The sequence below is a fragment of the Petaurus breviceps genome, unplaced genomic scaffold (assembly GCF_028583685.1).
Source record: "Petaurus breviceps papuanus isolate PSGF00001 unplaced genomic scaffold, PetGlider_PUasm1.0 214, whole genome shotgun sequence".
NCBI lineage: Eukaryota > Metazoa > Chordata > Mammalia > Diprotodontia > Petauridae > Petaurus > Petaurus breviceps.
The window spans coordinates 16,074,964-16,094,966 of NW_027185863.1; the positions used below are offsets into that span (position 1 = coordinate 16,074,964).

The window sequence follows — 20,003 nt, forward strand, 5'->3', positions numbered from 1 at the left end:
AAAATAAATTTATTTATTTATGTTTTAGTTTTCAACATTCATTTCCACAAGATTTTGAGTTACAAAATTTTCCTCATCTCTCCCCTATCCCTGACCCTAAGATAGCAAGCATACTGAATATCCCTTCCCCCAATCCATTCTCTCTTGTGTCCCCCCCCCCATTCCCCAGCCCTTTCTTTCTTGTAGGGCAAGATGGATTTCTATACCCCATTGTCTGGAAATCTTATTTCCCAGTTGCATGTAAAAAAGAATTTTTTAACATTTGTCTTCAAGACTTTTATTTCCAGATTCTTTCCCTTCTTCCCTCCTCACCCACCCCCACTGGGAAGACAAGCAATTCAGTATAGATAGTACATGTGTAGTTACACAAAACATTTCCATAATAGTTATATTATGAAAGACATATAACTATATTTCCCTCCATTCTATCCGACCTCCCATTTATTCTATTTTCCCCTTTGACCTTGTCCCTTTTCCAAAGTGTTTGCTTCTAACTACCCTCTCCCTTAATCTGCCCTCCCTTCTATAATCCCCCTTCTTATTCCCTTCCCCCCTACTCTCCTGCAGGGTAAAATACCCAATTGTGTGTGTATATTATTCCCTCCTTAAGCCAAATCTAATGAGAGTAAAGTGATTCATTCCCTTTCACCTTCCTGCTCTTCCCCTCCATTGTAACAGTTTTCTCTGGTCTCTTTTATGTGAGATAATTTACCTTATTCTTGCTCTCCCTTACTCCTCCAAATATATTCCTCTCTCACCTCTTGATTTTAGTTTTTAGATATCATCCATTCATATTCAACTCAACCTGTGCCCACTGTTTATGTATACATGTACACACACATATACCCTCCTATACATATATATATACATATATATGTGTGTATATATATATATATATATATATATATATATTCCCTTCAACTATCCTCATACTGAGAAAACCTCATGAATGGCAATTATCATCTTTCCATGTAGGAATGTAAATAGTTCAACTTTAATAAGTTCCTTATGGGGGCAGGTAGGTGTCACAGTGCATAAAGCACTGGCCCCGGAGTCAGGAGGACCCAAGTTCTGTTCGGGCCTCAGATACAACTCCCACCCCCCCCACACACACAAAAATTAGCCTTGTAACTTTGGGCAAGTTACTTAACCCCAATTGCCCTCTAAAAGGCAAAAAAAAGAAAGTTCCTTATGATTTCTTTTTCCTGTTTACATTCTCATGCTTCTCTTATTTTGAATATTTGAAAGTCAAATTGTCTGTTCATCTCTGGTCTTTTCATCAAGAATGCTTGAAATTGGGGCAGCCAGGTAGCACAGCAAGTAAGAGCACCGGCCCCAGTGTCGGGATGATCTGGGGATCGAATCCAGGTTCAGACACTTAGCACCCACCCAGAAACACCTGGCCATGTAAACTTGAGCAAGTTACTTAACCCCAATTGCTTTAAAAAAAAAAAAGAATGCTTGAAAGTTCTCTATTTCATTGAATGTCCATATTTTCCCCTGAAGCATTATACTCAACTTTTCTATTTAAGTGATTCTTGGCATTAATCCTAGTTCTTTTGACATCAGGAACATCATATTTCAAGCCCTTAGATCCCTTAACGTAGAAGCTGCTAGATCTTGTGTTATCCTGATTGTGTTTCCATAATACTGAAATTGTCTCTTCCTGACTGCTTGTAATGTTTTCTCTTTAACCTGGGAACTCATAATTTGGCTATAATAGTCCTAGGAGTTTTCTTTTGTGGATCTTTTTCAAGAGATGATCAGTGAATTCCTTCAATTTCTATTTTGCCCTCGGGTTCTAGAATATCAAGGCAATTTTCCTTGATAATTTCTTGAAAGATTATGTCTAGGTTCTTTTTTTGATCATGGCTTTCAGGTAGTCCAACAGTTTTTAAATTATCTCTTCTGGTTCTATTTTCCAAGTTAGTGGTTTTTCCAGTGAGATATTTCACATTGCCTTCTATTTTTTCATTTCTTTGGATCTGTTTTATAGTATCTTGTTTTCTCATAAAGTCATTAGCTTCTATTTTCTCCAATCTAATTTTGAAGGAATTATTCTCTTCAGTGAGTTTTTGAAATTCCTTTTCCATCTGACCAATTTTACTTTTTAAGGCATTCTTCTCCTCATTGGTTTTTTTGACCTCCTTTGACATTTGAGTTAGTCTATTTTTTTGTTTGTTTTTGGAGGGCAATTGGGTTTAAGTGACTTACCCAAGGTCACACAGCTAGTTTTTGTGTTAAGTGTCTGAGGCTGGACTTGAACCCAGGTCCTTCTTACTCCAGGGCCTGTGCTCTATTTACTGCGCCACCTAGCCACCCTGAGTTAGTCTATTTTTAAGGTGTTATTTTCTTCAGTCAGGCTGTTGACTCATTTTTCATGATTTTTCTTGCATTTCTCATTTCTCTTCCCAATTTTTCCTCTACTTCTCTATTTGATTTTCAAAATCTTTCTTGATATCCTCCATGGTCTGTGATCAGTTCATACTTTTCTTGGAGGCTTTTGATGCAGGACTTTTGACTTTGTTGCCTTCTTTGTTTCATCCTCTTTATCCCCCCAAAAGGAGTCTATAGTCTGATTGAGCTTCCTCTGTTTGCTTATCTTGCCAGCCAATCACTTGACTTTTGAGCTCTTTTCCATGATAGAACTCTGCTTCCAGAGTGGAGAGTGCTGTGTTCCAAATTGCTGGGGTTTTGTGCAGCTGTTGTCAGAGCTATGAGAAGGGCACCTTCTATGCAGCCACCGCAAGCTCTGCCATATTAGCATTCCTCACCCCAGGATTTTCACCCAAGACTGTGACTCAGATCCAAGCAGGTCAAAGCAAAAGCAATTCTCCTCTGCATGGCTGCTTGGTCCCCCTATGATCTGTAGGCCTGGAGCTCAGGAGGCAGCCATACGGCAGTAGCTGCAGCCACTGCCACCTGTGCTATCCCGGGGACAGGGGCTGGATCATGCTCTTCTCTAACCCATTTCCAACAGAGCACCCTACTGACCTTTTACTTTCTTTTTGGTGTTTATAGGTTGAGAAGTTAGGAAATCACCGCAGCTGATGGTGATTCAGTCTCCTGAAGTCTACTCCAGCTGGTCTCTGCCACAGGCCTGGGCTAACAAGCTCATGCCAGACTGTCCTCAGCCCCCCTGCCCAGTGTGATAGACCCTTCCTGCTAGTCTGCCAGGCTGTCTTTAGTGGGAGATTTGTTTCTCTCTGTCACTTTGTGGGTTCTGTAGCTCTAAAATTTGTCATTTTTTATGCATTGGAGGTGGTTGGAGTGGAAGCTCAAGAAAGTTCCTGCTTTTTCTCTGCCATCTTGGTTCTGCCCCCCCCCAAAACAAAACAAAACAAAACATCTTTTCAAAACACTATTCAAATACATAAACAAAAGAGCCACTCCCCAGTTGTTACCATTGTTTTCTTGATTTGTTTTTTAAAAGGACCAATAACATCACAGGGTGATATCTTGATTCTGATGTGAATTTGATTTAAATGAATCACAGTCATCAACCACACTCTCTCTTCTAGAATCATCAAAACCCAGTTGCAGGAAAAAAGTCAAGACAACTGGAAATGGCCCAGGATGCAGTAGACTTGGTATCTTCAATATCTGACCTAGATCTAAGCACTCCATAGCACCTGCTTTGCTTTCCTTCCTAACCATCCCCTCTCACCTCACTGAAAATATTCTCCTGTATATTTTTGAAGCATTCCAAATATTCTTGAAATAGGGAATATGTATTCTGGTCCAAGGAATATTAGTTCAATTCTTTTCTCTTTTTTCTTCATGATTTAATCATTCCCTTTGAAATTTCTTCATAGATACTCTTAGATGTCTCAGTGGCCCTCAAAGAATATGTGTATTAGAAAAAACACAATACCTAATATACCTAAAGCATGAAAACACTGATTTTATTTATTAGTATTTTCTTGATAACTGTATTTGTTTCCTTTATTTGTGTTTAATTTATTTGAAGAGGTTGCATGTCAAAAACCTTTTTAATCACTTTTTAAAAAATAAGTGACTCAAATTCCCCCTTTTTACTAAAAATCAATGTTTTCTTTTGGTAATTAAGCTCATCTTTGCTGTATATGTCATATTTGTGTGCAAGCCAAAGCCTTTTATTTTGGGGAATATTATCTTCCCATTTTTCTTTGATCTTTTCAGAAATAAATTGTAATTTCATGTGATTCAGACTGTTTTGCCTTGATATATAAAGGGCTCTTTCCTAGCTCCCTAAAATAGCTATTATCTGACACTGAAGTTATATGATATTTAATGCTGAAGTTCTGAAATTTGGACATACCATTTCTTGGTGATTTTTAATTTCCCATTTCCCTCTATCAGGGCACTGTTGATTCCATTTCATCTCTATTTTATCCATACTTCAGAGAAATTTTCTTTCATGATTTCCTGAAGAATGTTTTTGTTTTTATTTCAAAATTTTTGAATACCACAATCCTCAAAATATCTTCAAATTATATCTTAGTTTCCATGCCTTATAAACATTCATGTTCTTTGATTTGGTTCAGTTGATCTTTCTTTATTCTCTGCATTTTTGTGTTCTAAATCTACTATTCTCTTTTTCAAAGCATCTACTGTTTTGAAGAGCTCTGACAATTTCCTCTAAATACTCTACTCTCTTGCTTAATATCCGTTGTCCTCTCTTTCTTATTTTAATTTTCTCCTTAGCTGTATAAACCATTCTGGAATTTCTTCAAGATACTGTTGTCATCTCTCAAGGTATTATAAAATTTGTTTTAAAGTGTTCTCTCTTATAGGAGAATTTTGAGTTATTTTCCTTTGCTCTGCAGTATTATTCACTGTAGTAGAATCTTTTATTGATTGTTGACTCATGGTTTTTTCATCAATCTGCTGATTTTTCAACAATGTCCTTCCTGTGATAAGTTTCCATATCCTCTCCTTGTTGTCCATTATCATTCCTTTACTCTTTCTGGTACATTTCTTTTAATTTTAGGTTATGTATGGGAATAGGCTTAGCCATGACACCTAAATTGACTACTTTGCCAGAAGTGACTCAATAGTCTGATTCAGAAATGACTCCTACATTAGCAATCATTTCCTTCTCAGCTAAAATGGAATCAACTTCATTTTTGTATCTTGTGCTAGCATTGTTTATTAATTCCAAATTCTTTTCTTGAAGAAAGTTATTTGTGATATATAAATATAGGGTATCTGTATAGTCTGAACATCTTTTACTTCTCTTCATATTGCGTTGTTTTTCATAGGTCTTTCACTGTCCTCCCTCTATGCCCACCTTAACACTGAAGTTACATTCACATATACACTGATTTAATTTGTATTCTTTGTAGAACTCTACCTCTTTCACTCCAATAGATGTTTGGGTATAGATGTTAATTATGCTTATGGTGCATTTTTTTTTTCAAATGCAAGTTGTGAACACTAGAGACAAATGAAATTATGCTTTTCACTTTTGGACACATAAAACAAATGTTTCATCTTCTTTATTTGATTCTTGAAGAAGAATGCATAAAGCATATTTTCATTAGAATTCTTTTTGCCTTCTAGCTTTATTTAAATGTTTAGGTCCAAAACAATTCAGTGCTTTCAGTATTATGTTCAATGCTGATCGCTGGACTTGGATCTTCCACTTAGAGTACTATCAACTAAGGTAATGTTCACAGGTGGCCTAAAAGGTGGGATTCTTGCTGCTCTTTTCTCCCTTGTCTACAGCTCGATCACGTCACTGTTGGATCTGAAGGAAGACATGAACCTGAAGGCCAAGAAATTCATCACCAAAGGATCAGTTTACTAGTGATGAAATTCTTTATACTTAGCTAAGAATGATTCCTTCATAAAGTAAACACGATTCATTGTCAGGATCATACATGAGTATTTCTTAGATACTTCCACTTGTGGTAGAGGTTTCATAGAACACAATCTTTATTTCCATATCATGATGAGCTTTTATAACTAGAATTTCAACAATACAGCAACAAAAATAACACATTTTTATAGCACTTTAAGGCAGGGATTGCTAACCTTTTCTATTATATACTGCTTTTGTAATGTGGTAAAGCCTATGGACACATTCCCAAAATAATGTTTAAAAATGCATAAAATAAAATACATATGATTATGATGGAAACCAATTCATACTGAAATAGAGTCACCAAAATATGTTGAAAAACAAGTTTAAGGGCATTTAGGTGGTGTAATGGATAGAGCATCCGTCCTGGAGTCAGGAGGACCCAAGTTGAAATCTAGTCTCAGACACCATGTGACCCTGAGCAACTCACTTAACCCTGATTGCCTCCAAAAAAAAGTTCAAAGACTCGAAGTGAAGAACCCCTGAGTTAAAGATATAAGGTTTCACATATTTTCAAAGCACTTTCTACAAACAATTCAATGAGATAAGTGTGCATTGTTACCTTCATTTTATAGATGAGGAAATAGGGACTCAAGGAAGATAAGCTTATGAATAACTCCAGGTTTTCTGATTCCATATTTTACATACTTTCCAAGAGAACTACAAAACTTTACTGAAGCCAGTGAAAAACAAAGAGAGAATACAAGGTACTCCCTTTTAGGTGAAATTCTTGATATTTTCTTTCCCTTTCCAATCTGTCACAAAATATTTCCTTCTCAGAAAAAAAATGAGAAAATAGTTGAAGTATTCTACATAATCTCCAATATTTGGTGGCCATCATATTCTAAAGGATTACAAACTACTTGATTTCAAGGACTATATATACAATACATTCTAGTACAGCACAATACCTGGAACATAGTAGGTGCTAAGCTGAATTTATTAAATGAATGTTAAAAGAGTGAATCATGTGTTCTGGAAACCACATCAAGAAACAGTTACTCAGAACATTATACATACATATATATAAATATACATATATATGTATATCTGAATTGAGAAATATGGTAAACATTAAAAGTGAGGTAGCTATTGTGAAGTATAATTAATATTTTTACAAAATGGAAGAATGTGTACTTATTAGAATTTTTGTTTTAAAAGATTGTTAAAGTCATCTTAATGGTATTTTATACAGAAGCTTAAAAATACTTGGAGATAATCTGCTTATATAGTTATATTTTAAGTAATAACATAATTTATAAAATTCTTTTTTTTTTGCCTTTTGGAGGGCAAATGGGGTTAAGTAACTTTCCCAAGGTTACACGGCTAGTATTTTTGTGTGGGTGTTAAGTGTCTCAGGCCAGAACCGAACTCAGGTCCTCCCTACTCCAGGGCCAGTGCTTTACTCACTGCGCCACCTAGCCACCCCTAAAATTCTTTATTTCAGAATAAAATAATTCTATGATGTCCAATTTTTATTTTTCCAATTAGTATTATTTTAAAATACTCACTTTTGCATAGACTATCATAAATGATCATTCTTTAAACCAAATAAATTTTTAAATGGCTAAATTTCATAACAAAGTTTTTCATTTTTGTGGATTTTAGAAATATGCCAAATTTGGGGCATAGCATTATCAGCATCATTATCCTCATAAACAACAAGAAGTATTTATTAAGCTCTGGTGATATAAAGAAAGGCAAAAAGAATCAGTTTCTGAGATTTTATGTCATCAGCAGTAACACCATCATCACTGCTACATGTAGCACCTCAAAGTTCATGTGTGTGTATATATACATACATACACAATTCAGATGTATATATGTTTCTATGCTTATAGGTGTGTAAAAGTTTATTTGGTCATCACCACAATCATATAGGGTATGTATAATTGGTATTATTTTACTGATGGGGGAATTATGGCAAACAGATTAAGTGGTTTGCCTGTAGTCATACATACATTCAGATACACATACACACACATATATACATATATATATAAATATACATGTGTATGCATGTGTACATGGCATACATTTATATATGTATAAAGAGAGGTAGATAGATGTAGAATAGATACAACCAAATTTATGCATAACACATACCTCAAAGATACAGTGAGATTCTACTTACTTGAATCCTTAACAACTCCAAGCATCTGAGAGGCAGCCACAACTCTAGAAGGAAAAGTGGACACAGACCACATGTGGCAATAAGATATGCAAGCTGGAGGTCAGAATGCAGAAACACAACCTTGGAGGGAGAAGAGAGTTGAGAGTGAAGTCAGAAGGTAAAGGCACGAAATAACATTCAGGATTCAAGCTAGGCACAGCTTTACAAAGCAAAGGAGTGTTCAAACAAAGATACCATAGATATGTGGTCCTCAAAGCAAAGCAATCATGGTATAGTGGTTGATCCCTAGATAAGAGCTGTCCGCTCTTTGGTAGTACCTAAATTAAAACATCCAATCCCCGGTGACTGAGGATAGACCGGAATCCTTGTAATTCAAATTAGAAGTTAAAAAGGATTTGTTGAGTGCTTAATATGTGTCTAGCAGCTAGCCACTTCAGAGATAAAGTGTTGATTTTTATTTCTATTTATTGCCTCCAGGCAGTCATGGGACAATTAGCAAGCAGTCCATTGGTTTTTCCATCTCACCACCTTGCCTCCTATTTCCTCTTCGAAAATTTATGTTTCCTTTGCTCTTCCTTTTCTAATTTCCTGTTGTCTTTCTCTTGCCTTCTAACCTTTCCCCAAGTTTTAATAACTCCTATCTTCTTCTGAAGGGTGCTGCAGTCATACATTCTGATATTTTTAAATGGCAAACTTGTTACATCTTTATTTGTTGGGGAAAATGAAATAAATCCTAAGGAGAAAGTGGTAAACCATAAAGTTGGAAAGGCCAGGGAATCAGAGTCTGTTTTCTTGGATGAGAAAGACTAAAGCTAGATGAAAGACTAAGGGAAAGCAGTTTGAAAACAACTATTTGCAAATCAGATATGTGTAGAATAAATCAGAAATAATCAGCAGAAAGAACACTTGCATTAAGGGTAAATTGGTAAAGACCTCTTGTAGAAGGTAGAATTGTACCTGGAACTTAAGGAAGCCAGGGAGCCATCATGGAGATGAAGATGGAGAAAATTCCAGGCATGGAGGACAGCTAAATAAAATTCCTGGAGTTCGGAGATAGAATGTTTTGTTCGAGGAACAACAAAGAGGACAGTGTCACTGGGTCACAGAAAAAGTGAGAGGGAGGAAGGTATAAGAAGACTGGAAAAGTCGTAGAAGATAGGCTGTGAAGGACATTGGATGCCAAACAGGATTTTTTATGTAATCCTAGATGTGATAAGGAACCACGGGAATTCATTGAATAGGGGAGTGACATGGTCAAAAACAAATTTAACAGCTGACTGTAGGATGGACTCAAGTGGGGAGAGACCTGAGGCAGGTAAAATGGAAGTTACAATTGAAGGTAAAATCAATTGACTTGGCAACTGATTGTATACGGTCTGTGAAAAAGAGTGAGGAGTTGAGGATAATACTTGAGTTTCAAACCTGCTTGACTGGAAAGATATTGGTACTCTTGCAGTAATAAGGAAGTGCAGAATATAGAAGGTGGGAGAGAAAGATGATGAGTTCCTGGAGGTGACTTGGATTTATTGAATGAAGTGGAGGGAGGGTGACATGGTCAGACTTCAGTTGGGTTCAATTTCTTTAAATTTGATCAGGAACTAACAATAGCTCATACCTTGTGATTTCATCAGGTTTATTAGTGAACTCATTTTGATCAGAAGCTTCTCTGATGTCACCCTACTTACATTCACCTAGTGTCTATACTACTAGATCTTCTCATTAGTGTCTAATAATGGCAGACCTAGTTCTGAACAGTTGAATGTGAGGCCATTTATTCCTATGGTACATTTAAGTGCTCAGTATCTTGTCATCTGCATTATCTTGAATCTTCAGCATTGGCTTCAGCTTTAATGGAATTGTCATGATACAATATTCTTAGGGTGACCTGCATTTAGGCATTTGTTTACCAATGGAGTTTTTATTCTTAAAGTTTATTTTTCTAAACTGCTGGATACTTGAAAAATGGCTTAATGATTATCCAGTTAGAACTTAACATGGTGGTGTTGTTTTCAACAATATTTGAGTCAATATAGTATAATGGAAAGAACAGAGAATTTGCAATCAGAGGATCTGCTGCTTATTCCCTCTGCAAGCCTGGGTAAATTTAACCTTTAGAGGCCTCAATTTTTTATGAGAGGGTTAGTAGCAAATTGATACAGATGATTAAAAAAATAGACTAAGGTGGCAGAGCTGAGGTTAGATGGGCATACTAATATACTAACTGGTTAACAGAGAATTAATTCAATTATCCTATAAAACAACTTGGAAATATATGAGGGGGAAGAAAGGTGAGGAAAGTGACAAAATTGGTCACACCCCTTGATCCAGTAATTTTCCTACTGGGCATATACTTAAATGAGATCAAAAATAGAAGAAAAAATATCCTAAATACACTAATTTATTCATAAAAGGATTTAAGAAGTAGAAACAGTAGAAGCCCATTAACAGGAAAATAATCAAACTTTGTATATGAAATCAAAAGATATTACTGCATGAAAAGAAATTACAAATATGGAAAATTCAGAGAAAAATGAAGAAAAATTCTGAACTGATAATAAAATAAAGAACCCGAGAAAGAAATATAATGACAACTACAACACAAATGAAAAGAACACTATGAGGCAGCTGAATGCTAAGTAATTGTGGTAATAACCAATTCTGGTTCAAGAGAATAGAAAGTGAGGCAAATCTCTCAGTTTTAGGCAGAGGATAGGTGTTTATAGAGGGACAAATTTGAGAATACTGTTAAAGGTACTATTGTCGGGGTTTAACTGTTTTTTTTTTTTTATTTTGTTATAAGGAATGTTAAAAAATATATAACCCAAAATGCCTGATATAAAAACAAAAGATACCAATAAAAGAAACAAAAAATTAAGAAACAACAGAAAAGGCATCCAAAATGTTTTCTCTAAGGTCCCTTCCAGGTCTACATCCTATGATTTCTCCTTACCCAGTATCTTCAAGTACAGTTACAAGAGCTTCTCTCTCTTAGTCTTGGTTCATAAAAAGTGATCAACTAATCCTAGAATTTTGAGAATTGGAAGGCTATTTAGAGAACATTCAATCTAATCCACTCATTTTGCAAATTTAAGAAACCAAGGCTCAAGTATGTTATGTGCCATACTAAAGATAAATTAATTAAATTGGTTAAAGAAGGTCTCTCAATTCTTCTCCCAGTGTTCTTTTGATTAAATCATATTTGCCTATCAAATGGGACAGTCAAACAAGAGAAGCTAAACTATTTTCCTTATCTTATAACTAATTAATTAGTAAATATACAATTAATAAATCACAAAAATCCTCTAGATTCCACAACCTAGATGAAATAAAATATTTTGTTGCATGGGTAGGGATCTGTGTAGGATATATAGCTGAAAAATTTATTATACTTCTATTTCAGTTCAAGGATATCACTTTATTGTATTATAGTTATAGGTTTTTCTGGGTTAATTTTTTAAAGTTCTCATGTAATCTAGGCAACTATTTTTTCCTTGCATTTAAAAAATCAACTCTGAAATAAACTAAATGTGATTACTTGGGGTATCTGGTTAATGCTCATTACCATGAAAGAAAATACAGAGAGTTTTTTTTTTTAACATCCCATTTCCCTGTAAGCAATTAATAACCTGAAAAAACATGCACTGACTTTCAAGCACTCTTGATCATTTCAAAATTGATGTCCCTTATTTGTACAATATGTACTTGTGGTATATAAATACCTTATTACTACTAAAATGATCTCATTATGTGTTATTAAGTTTGAAAATAGCAATCTAGTCACAACAAGGGACATTATTTGAGCAAGCAAATCAGGGAAGACATAAAACTATTTTCCCCCTATGGAATTAACTGGATATTGCAAACATCCTTTCCAAGTGAGAGAATTAAGCACTCACTTTAAGAATTCAAGACAAAAGACACCTAATGAAAAGCAACAACAAAAACCATATGGCAAACACTTTAATTATGTTTTAAGAAACAGAATAAAAGGGAATGGGCTGTCTGATACATGCAATTTTAAAAGACTCTAGTAATTATTATTTTATTTAGCATTTATTAAACACCCACATCAGGTGATGCTAGAGAGAAGCATTAGAAGTTGTTTTAAAACCCAAGTAGAATCTATGACCAGGGAGCATATTCTCATAACAGTTCTTTTCAGATTTATCAGTAAACAAAGATCCTATAATTGAAAGGAAAAAATGGGATAGTGTTCTAATCCGCCTTTGAAAATCAGTAATTATTTTGCTCTCAGGGGTTTCTCATTTCTTTTCTTTTTCCAGGAAGCACAATTTTGCTGAGCAGCAATTCCTACCTATCCAGGACGGGACTCATCTCTTGTTTTGTCCCTTATACTTTTACTCAGACCATTATCTGGAATTTTTCTGAATATGTACTCTGATCTAAACATCTGTTCCTTGCAGAAAGTTCCTGGACTTGAAGAGGGAGAACATTCTCCCTCAACACACACAAAAAGGAAGAGGTTCAAAACTGACATTAATCTTTTAAATTAAGGAAAATAATTGCCATTAATTATTTTAAAACCTAAAATTTGGAATTCCTTGTGAAAATAATAGTTTATTGAATGTACTGTTGTAGGACAACACAGGGCAAAAAGTGATTTCTCAAGTACTGCTAGTTTAAGAATGGTATGAAATTAAATGAAAGTCTATTTTGAAAGTTTATTTGGGATTTCCCTGAAGGTTGCTTATGTATTTTTTTATATTTCATTCAATATATATTTGATGCTCAACAACCGTAAGCATTTAGTGTTTAAATATTTAATCACCACAAAACCCCCATAATTTGTTTAAGAGGCAGATCCTACTGAAGTTTCTTATTGGCAAAAAATGTGGAACTAAAAAAGATACAGATTCTATTTGTGCTATAAAATATCATCTCACCTTTTCCTACAAGGCACATACACCAATAAATAATGCAACCATCCAGTGACTCCAAATGCCAACCACCTGCATAGTAATTTTTACTGTGAGAATTTATGTATCAGATTTGAAATAGTATATACTGTTTTTAAATGTGATATGAATTTTAAATGTGTTGAGGACAGCTAAAGTGAAACCAGAAAAATTCCATAAGGTTCTTAAATAGTTTATTTCAATTTAATATTTGTCCTTGAAAAGAGCTAGGAAAAATATTACATATTAATGATTACGTGACAATTCAAACGGTACTCCTATGTAAAATTTAATCCAGTGTTTCAATTTATTAAGTAAATTGCTTAGACCTCTTTTTATCAAGATAGATATTCCTCACAAATAAAAACCAAACAAGCTTAATGTCTATAGCAGTAAATAAGGATTAGCAAAATCAAATTTTAGGGTCCTATCATACTGATCTTTTTTATTTGGGGCTTATGTGAATTAAGTTCTTCTAACTCCTTCAGTCATAAGTTCCTGGCCAGCAAATTATATCAATTTCAAGTTCACAAATCTGTGTGAATATCATGATTTTGCATTTCCTAAAGAAATTTAATTTTACCTTTTTAAATAGATTATGAAAGTTCTATTGAAAGCATAAGGCATAAAAAGTTGCAAAGCAATAACACACAAATAATTTGGATTCCTAAGTTTGTTACATCACTAGGGTTTTTGCCCTTCCCTAGGGTAGATGATATATTTTCTGCTCTCTCTCCCATTTCAATTGTCACTTGGTAACAAATTAAACCAAGTTTTTCACTTGGTCCATCATCCTTCAAGCACACCCAGATGTAATAGCAGTGATTAAATGGAAGACCTTCATTCTTTGTTTTGGTTAATAATTGAAACAAATCCAATTAGGTAAGAGAAATAGTTCAAGCTCGGCATTTAAAATTGGTTATGTAGCCCCTAGGTCTTGGCTATTTTATTTACTCAAAATGTTGGTATGACAACAACCAAGGACCATAGGATAGTTGTATTTTAATTGTTTTTATAAGTTTTCTTAAATATTTTTTCAACTGACTCAAAATATATCTTTTGATTAACTTCAATAATAACTTTGATATAGTTTTTTTTTTAAAAAAAGATTTGATGTCAAAAACATGTCAGGAAATATGTAGGAATATTTTCTTAATCAAACCAGAAACTCATAAAGCTTAGTCATAAACATAAGATAAATATGTGATTTATTTCTATGAACATTAAATCCTTAAATTCATCAAATTTTTCAAAATAAAATTTGTTGTGAAGAATATCTATAAGTGTTTCATTAAATATTCCCAAAGAAATCCAGTTTTTCAAAATTATAATTTTTTTGATGTTACTTTTTTGGAGATAAACATGATTGAAAAGTGTGTATATTAATTTATAAATATGATTTTTACTTACAGGTTTCCTATATTTCATTTTTTTCCTGACTACTGTCAGAAAATACTTCTTTCGCCTCCATTTGTTTCAGGAAAATGAAGAAACATTCATTTATCCAACTTTCTGTACTAGATGCTGCTCTAACATAAATGCTAGTGCTGAATCTGGCGTTGGAAGAAATTTTACCAGTTGGTGGCAGCATTCACAAGAGTGGATCACATTTCCTCTGTTATCTTTAGGTTGAATTTCAAAACAACTCTTGAAAACAGTCTCATAAGGCAAGCTTAGAACAGTACATGAACAACTACAGAAAAGTAAAAGGTTTCCAGTTATAATACAGTTCAATAACACACTGAAACATCTGTCAAGGAGCAGGGTTGTTCACATCCTATCTCATGAGCAGGTCACTGAATGTAAAATCAAGAAGAATTCTGCCACACACAAAAATAAATCGTTCAAAGACCTACATGCTGATCTTTCCCCTTTAGTAATGTCTGAAATATATTCCACTATAGCCTAAATCCTAGATCATCATCATTGCTCACCCCCCTTCCCCACCACCTTCTAGAAAATATAGCTGTGTCACTTTGGAGACATATTTCATTTTATCTGCTACCGATGATCTGAAGATTGAGAGGCAGACAATTTTGTTCCGCTCTGACTAGAAAAGAGCCAGTTTTATACCCAGCAGCAGGAGCTACAAACAGCAAGCAGTACACAGGGCATCAATTCGGTCACGCAAGACATGAGCCTATTATATTACAGAGGACATGCATTCAAAGGAAAAGAGATGTTCCAAGGAGAAAACTCCCATGTTATGATGATTCACTAATGTTATTCAGGCTCAAATGTTTAATTTTCACATCAATCACTGAAAGACTTTAGGAAAGCCCTAGAATTGGCTGCTAGCAGTAGTTTTTAAATAATTCTTCTATGACATAAGATTGTTTCCCTCACAGGTTAAAAAATCAAAAGATGACAAATTCACCATTTCAGCATTAAAGTGGCCTTTTAATTCCAAACTGCAGTTCTTCTTTCACTCAGGTATGCATTGATATTTACTTAAAATCAATTGCATTCAATATACTTTTTTAAAATAGCCCAAAACACTCAGCAATATTAACAAATCCTTTACTATAAACTAAATGGGTACCTATATAAATCTATTTTTGGAGAATGTTATTTATGTAATTCTATACATTTTCAGAATAGAGCATTATCCAATGAAATCATTTCAGTTTGGACAAGCATGTAATACATTAGAAACAATGATACTTCATATAAATTCTGGAAATATGAAGTTTTAAAAACCTTTACTTTTTTGTTCTATTGTTAAATTCTAATTCTTTACATATCTATTAAAATGCCTTAAATTGTAAATAATCCAAAAGAGCAGTTAATTCTATCATTTAAATTGAACTGCTTGCACTTATGCACAGTCAGCATGTTACAAAATTCTTTTGAAATTTCAGTTGAAAAATATTAGCAAATGGAATTTGTAAAGAAAAACTTGCTGTTTAAGTGAATTGGAGCCACATTAAGAATAAGAAGAATAAGCTTTTTTTTCTTGCACAGAGTTCGTTCAACAGAGAAATGGATATTTAAAAAACAAACTACCCTACCAAGCCATTATTCTTATTAGAAGTATAATGGAATGCCTACTTTTAAAGAGAATGTTCAAGATAAAAATCTTTGACAATCAAATTTGTCCTAAAATGTATTCTATGTAATAATTCTAAACACAATCTTAGTGTTATGTATTTTAAAACCCTAGGTAGAGCATGGTCAACCTACCCTCTATTAAGATTAAAATACAATGAATGTTAAGAGTCCTCAAATTTACTTTCTAATTACCCTAAATGCTCTTATACTCTTTCTGCTTCTTTTTCACTCATAAAATAGTACCCAAAATGACTCAAAGGAGAAAAATAATGGTTCCATTTTTAACTTTTAATTTAATTTTCAATATGTATTTCTCTTGACATGGGATTATGATGTATATTTACTTGCCTTTAAAAACAACAACCAATGTAACCACCATAGGAAAAACCATTGTTCTAGAAAAAGCACTTATTTATTTAAAATAGAAAAATACTTCTAAGATGCCTGAAGGGTCCCTTTTGCTAGAAGACATAAGCACTTTATTATCCTACAGAAAGAGGGGGAAAAACTGCCAACTAGAGATCTTGGGGCATGAGAAAAATTTTCAACCAGGCTGTGTGCTGGCAGCAGGCCATTCAACAGTTCTCAGTCCTTCAGTTTAAAGCACATTGGGCAGGAGGTAATAGTTGACTTTTGCTGAAAGAGTATGGAGAACAGTTAGAAAAGAATAAGATGTAGAACAGATCTCAAATTAGTAAATAAGTATATAATGACATATTCTGTGTGTGTGTGTGTGTGTGTGTGTGTGTGTGTGTGTGTGCGCGCGCTGGAGTGTGAAAGTGAGAAGGGGAGAGAGAGGGAAAGAGAGAGAGAGAGAGAGAGAGAGAGAGAGAGAGAGAGAGAGAGAGAGAGAGAGAGAGAGAGAGAGACCAGGAAACCAGGAATTTTCAGAGAAAGAAATGAGAATGCACTGACAATAAAAGAAGGAAAGAAAAAGCACATGAAGAAGAAGATTGGAATAACAGTTCATAATTTATTGGTGTCAGCATCCTGGAATAAATTTCCTAACTTGAGTTGAATATATCTCCCAACATTTTGAGGTTCAAGGGCATCAGGAGTAAAACAAGTTTTGTTTTGTTTTTTTTTCTGCAAGGAATTTGTAATCTTGATGATATAAAACAATGCTAATGACATACATGCTCATTCTCTACCCTTTTTCTCAGTTTGCCCACCCTTAACTTGGTGATCCTGGCAACAGATAGAAGACAATAGCCAAGCTAAACTTCAAGCCTATCCTTAACAAAAAAAAAAAAAGTGGCATATAAACTAGAATGGCCCTATAATAGTCAAGAAATTTCTTCTAGATGACACTTGTTAACATCATATGTGTCCAACAACTGAAGATGCCTAAGAACTTTTCATTCATCCAGGTGTCGAGTAAGAATCTGAAAGTGGGAGTAGGGGTAGGCGTAGGTGGGGAGCGATAAAAACACTTGGACCAAGCCATCTTACAGGAAGTTACAATGATGGTAAGATGTTACCTCCTCAACCCCCAGTGATTATTTTCTGTAACCTAGGAGAAATGATGAAGGTAAGGGGGTCATCTATACACATTTTTCCTTATATAATGTGAATTGATAAAAGGCCAATTAAGCAGCATACATTTTCTTCAAACCTCCAGGTAAGACTCCCTCTACACTTTCCACATGGAGATACAATGAATTGCTAGGCAACATTTGTTGATACAAAAGGCAACAGCGTATAAAGAAGAAGTAAACAGAAAACCAAACTGCAATGTCCACAGACATTTTCTCCCTCATCTCTCCCACCAACCCACCAATCCATACACACACACAAAAAAAAAGAAAGTCACATTTAAAGATGGCATGCCCAGTTACACATTATCGTGTCCTTATAAAGAGGTCAACGATTAAGGAATAGGATTTAAATGAATTTTCCTCATGGAAATTTTATATCAAAATTTCTTTGCAACACTAATCTTTAATCATATCTCTATGCAAATTATGAGGTAAAATGTTTTTTAAAATCATTTAACATGCAAATGTTTTAAAACTATTATCATACCTGATTTTTAAAATGTCACTTAAATTATCTGTTTAAAAGACAATTAAGGCTGTAATAACATATTTTGAAAATTCTTTTTTTTACAAATTATTAAATTCATGTGCACAATTAATATTTAAATAATTTAAAAACAATAATTCATTACTTTGAGAAATTATTCTTTCACCTGACTTCACACAAATACTCTTAAGAAGAACCAAAAATGAGTTTGTTTTTTAAAGGGCAATTGCATTCTTCATTTCCCACCTATGTTCTTATGGCCAAATTAAACTTACTGAAATGTACTGTCAAATCAGTTTTCACTTTGTTTCTAATATAAAGGGACTATGGAGAACCTATTTTGTCTCTGAGCATGAAAACCAAGAGAGACAGTCTAGCATAGTGAATAAAGAGCCAATCTGGAGACAGAAAAAACTGGGCTCAAATATTTCTGGTTATATATACTAAGTGGCCCAGACCAAGTCATTTAAACTCTCAGTACCCTCAAACAAATCTCTGAGACAACAAATTGTTGATCTGTATTGGTAGAAGGGGCTTTCCTCACCAGGAGTCCCCTCAAAGATGAAATCGCAGGTCCAGACCAAAGAAGGGGGAAAATCATCAAAATCCATACAACCATTCCAAAAATTAGAAGCAGGAATTCAAAATTAAGTTCAACCTAGGGGTGAGGGGTGATCAGTAGCTGCCAGGTGGGTATATGCTCTCCTACACTTTTGTGAGTGTGTGTACGTGTGGGATGGGGTCTAAGCAGGCAAGAAACGAACGGCTGCTGACACAGAGTTTCGCTAAGGTTGTTTTCGTGCTGGTGCCCGCCCTATCCCTGCACTATGGAAACTGTATTTTTCTCTGGCTGCTGTTCCTTCTCATTCTTTTTTCTCCTGTTACATCCAAAACAGATGGGTTCAACTTCATGACAATCTGACAAGTTAATAGGTCCTGATGACATTCCGAAAAGAAAATGCGAAAACAGGGATGTTTGTGTGACCAGTCCCCCTTTTCCCTCATCTTGCCCCCACCCCTTGCCACACACATCCGCCCTCCCCACCCCTCACCCCTACCTCCACCACCACCACCCCCCAAAGCATATGTAAAAAAGAAAGGTCTGATGCCTGGTCTGGGAGAGAGATTTGTGACTGATTAAAACCAGCCTAAGCTTTGGGGCGGGGGGGGGGGGGGGGTTTCCACTGAGCTTTGCTTTCATCCCAAGACTCATTACTCTTTCCTCTCCCTAATTCGGCTTTCTCCCCACAGTTTTTAAGCGGCATACCTCACCCTAAGCAATGATTTTCAACACCCCCTCCCTCCCTGCTTGTATCTCAGGGGCTGCCCTCTTCTTAACAATGACAATTCTTCTTATTCCCCCCCCCCCCCCACCCTCCGCCCCCCCCGCTTCATCTCACCGTGTGACTAATTTTGATGTTCGTAAACAAGCGCCAGTCAGGCTCTCTCCAGGGCCACCCTTTACAGACAAGGGGAAGAGAGAGACAGAATGTAAAAAAATATATCTGTATACTGAGAGCGCAACCAAAGTGAGGGCACCCCGACCCCAGAGACCTTCCACCCTCGACCCGTAAACAAACATGAGCTGAGTTCTCCTTTCCAACAAACGGCCAATCGGCAGCATAAACTCAGAAATATTAAAGAACTGCTTGCTTTTCCGGAATTGGGGTCGGGGCTGGGGGAGAGTGCCGAGAAAGAAGTCCAAATTCGTCCACACCTCCTTTCTTCCCAAAGGAAAGATTCCATGAAGCCAGAGCCGCTGCAGATTTGGAGTGGGGGCGGGGGTTGGGTGTGAGATGCACTGGGGCTTATTCAGGGGGATGCTTCCCGCCCCCCTTTCCCAACCTATTAGCTAGCTGTGTCTGCGCTTTGATCTCCAAAGAGTCCCCCCACCTCCTCCCCATACATGCTTTACAGTATTTCCTTTACAGCGGAAGTGTGGGGATAATTTAATATATTCAATAGCAGGAGTGAAAGGTCCGTCTCGCCCCCCCCCCCCCCCCCCCCCCCCCCCCCCCCCCCCCCCCCCCCC

The 20,003-nt window shown here is 35.5% G+C and overlaps 1 long non-coding RNA gene across 3 annotated transcripts in view; it reads right to left on the reverse strand.

The window, feature by feature from the left end:
- Positions 1–3,093: 3,093 nt before the first annotated feature.
- LOC138165781 (uncharacterized) overlaps positions 3,094–20,003 on the reverse strand; it is a 17,265-nt gene continuing 355 nt past the window's right edge. Inside the window, exons 1-4 of one of the 3 annotated variants that reach the window (XR_011169454.1) lie at positions 19,689–19,997; positions 19,372–19,430; positions 7,980–8,099; positions 3,094–5,749 (exon numbers count right to left, since the gene is read on the reverse strand). This is a non-coding gene — a long non-coding RNA (uncharacterized lncRNA). Of the gene's footprint in view, positions 5,750–7,979; positions 8,100–19,371; positions 19,431–19,688; positions 19,998–20,003 lie in introns of those variants that run through there. The other 2 variants (XR_011169455.1, XR_011169456.1) reach the window with 2 other exon arrangements.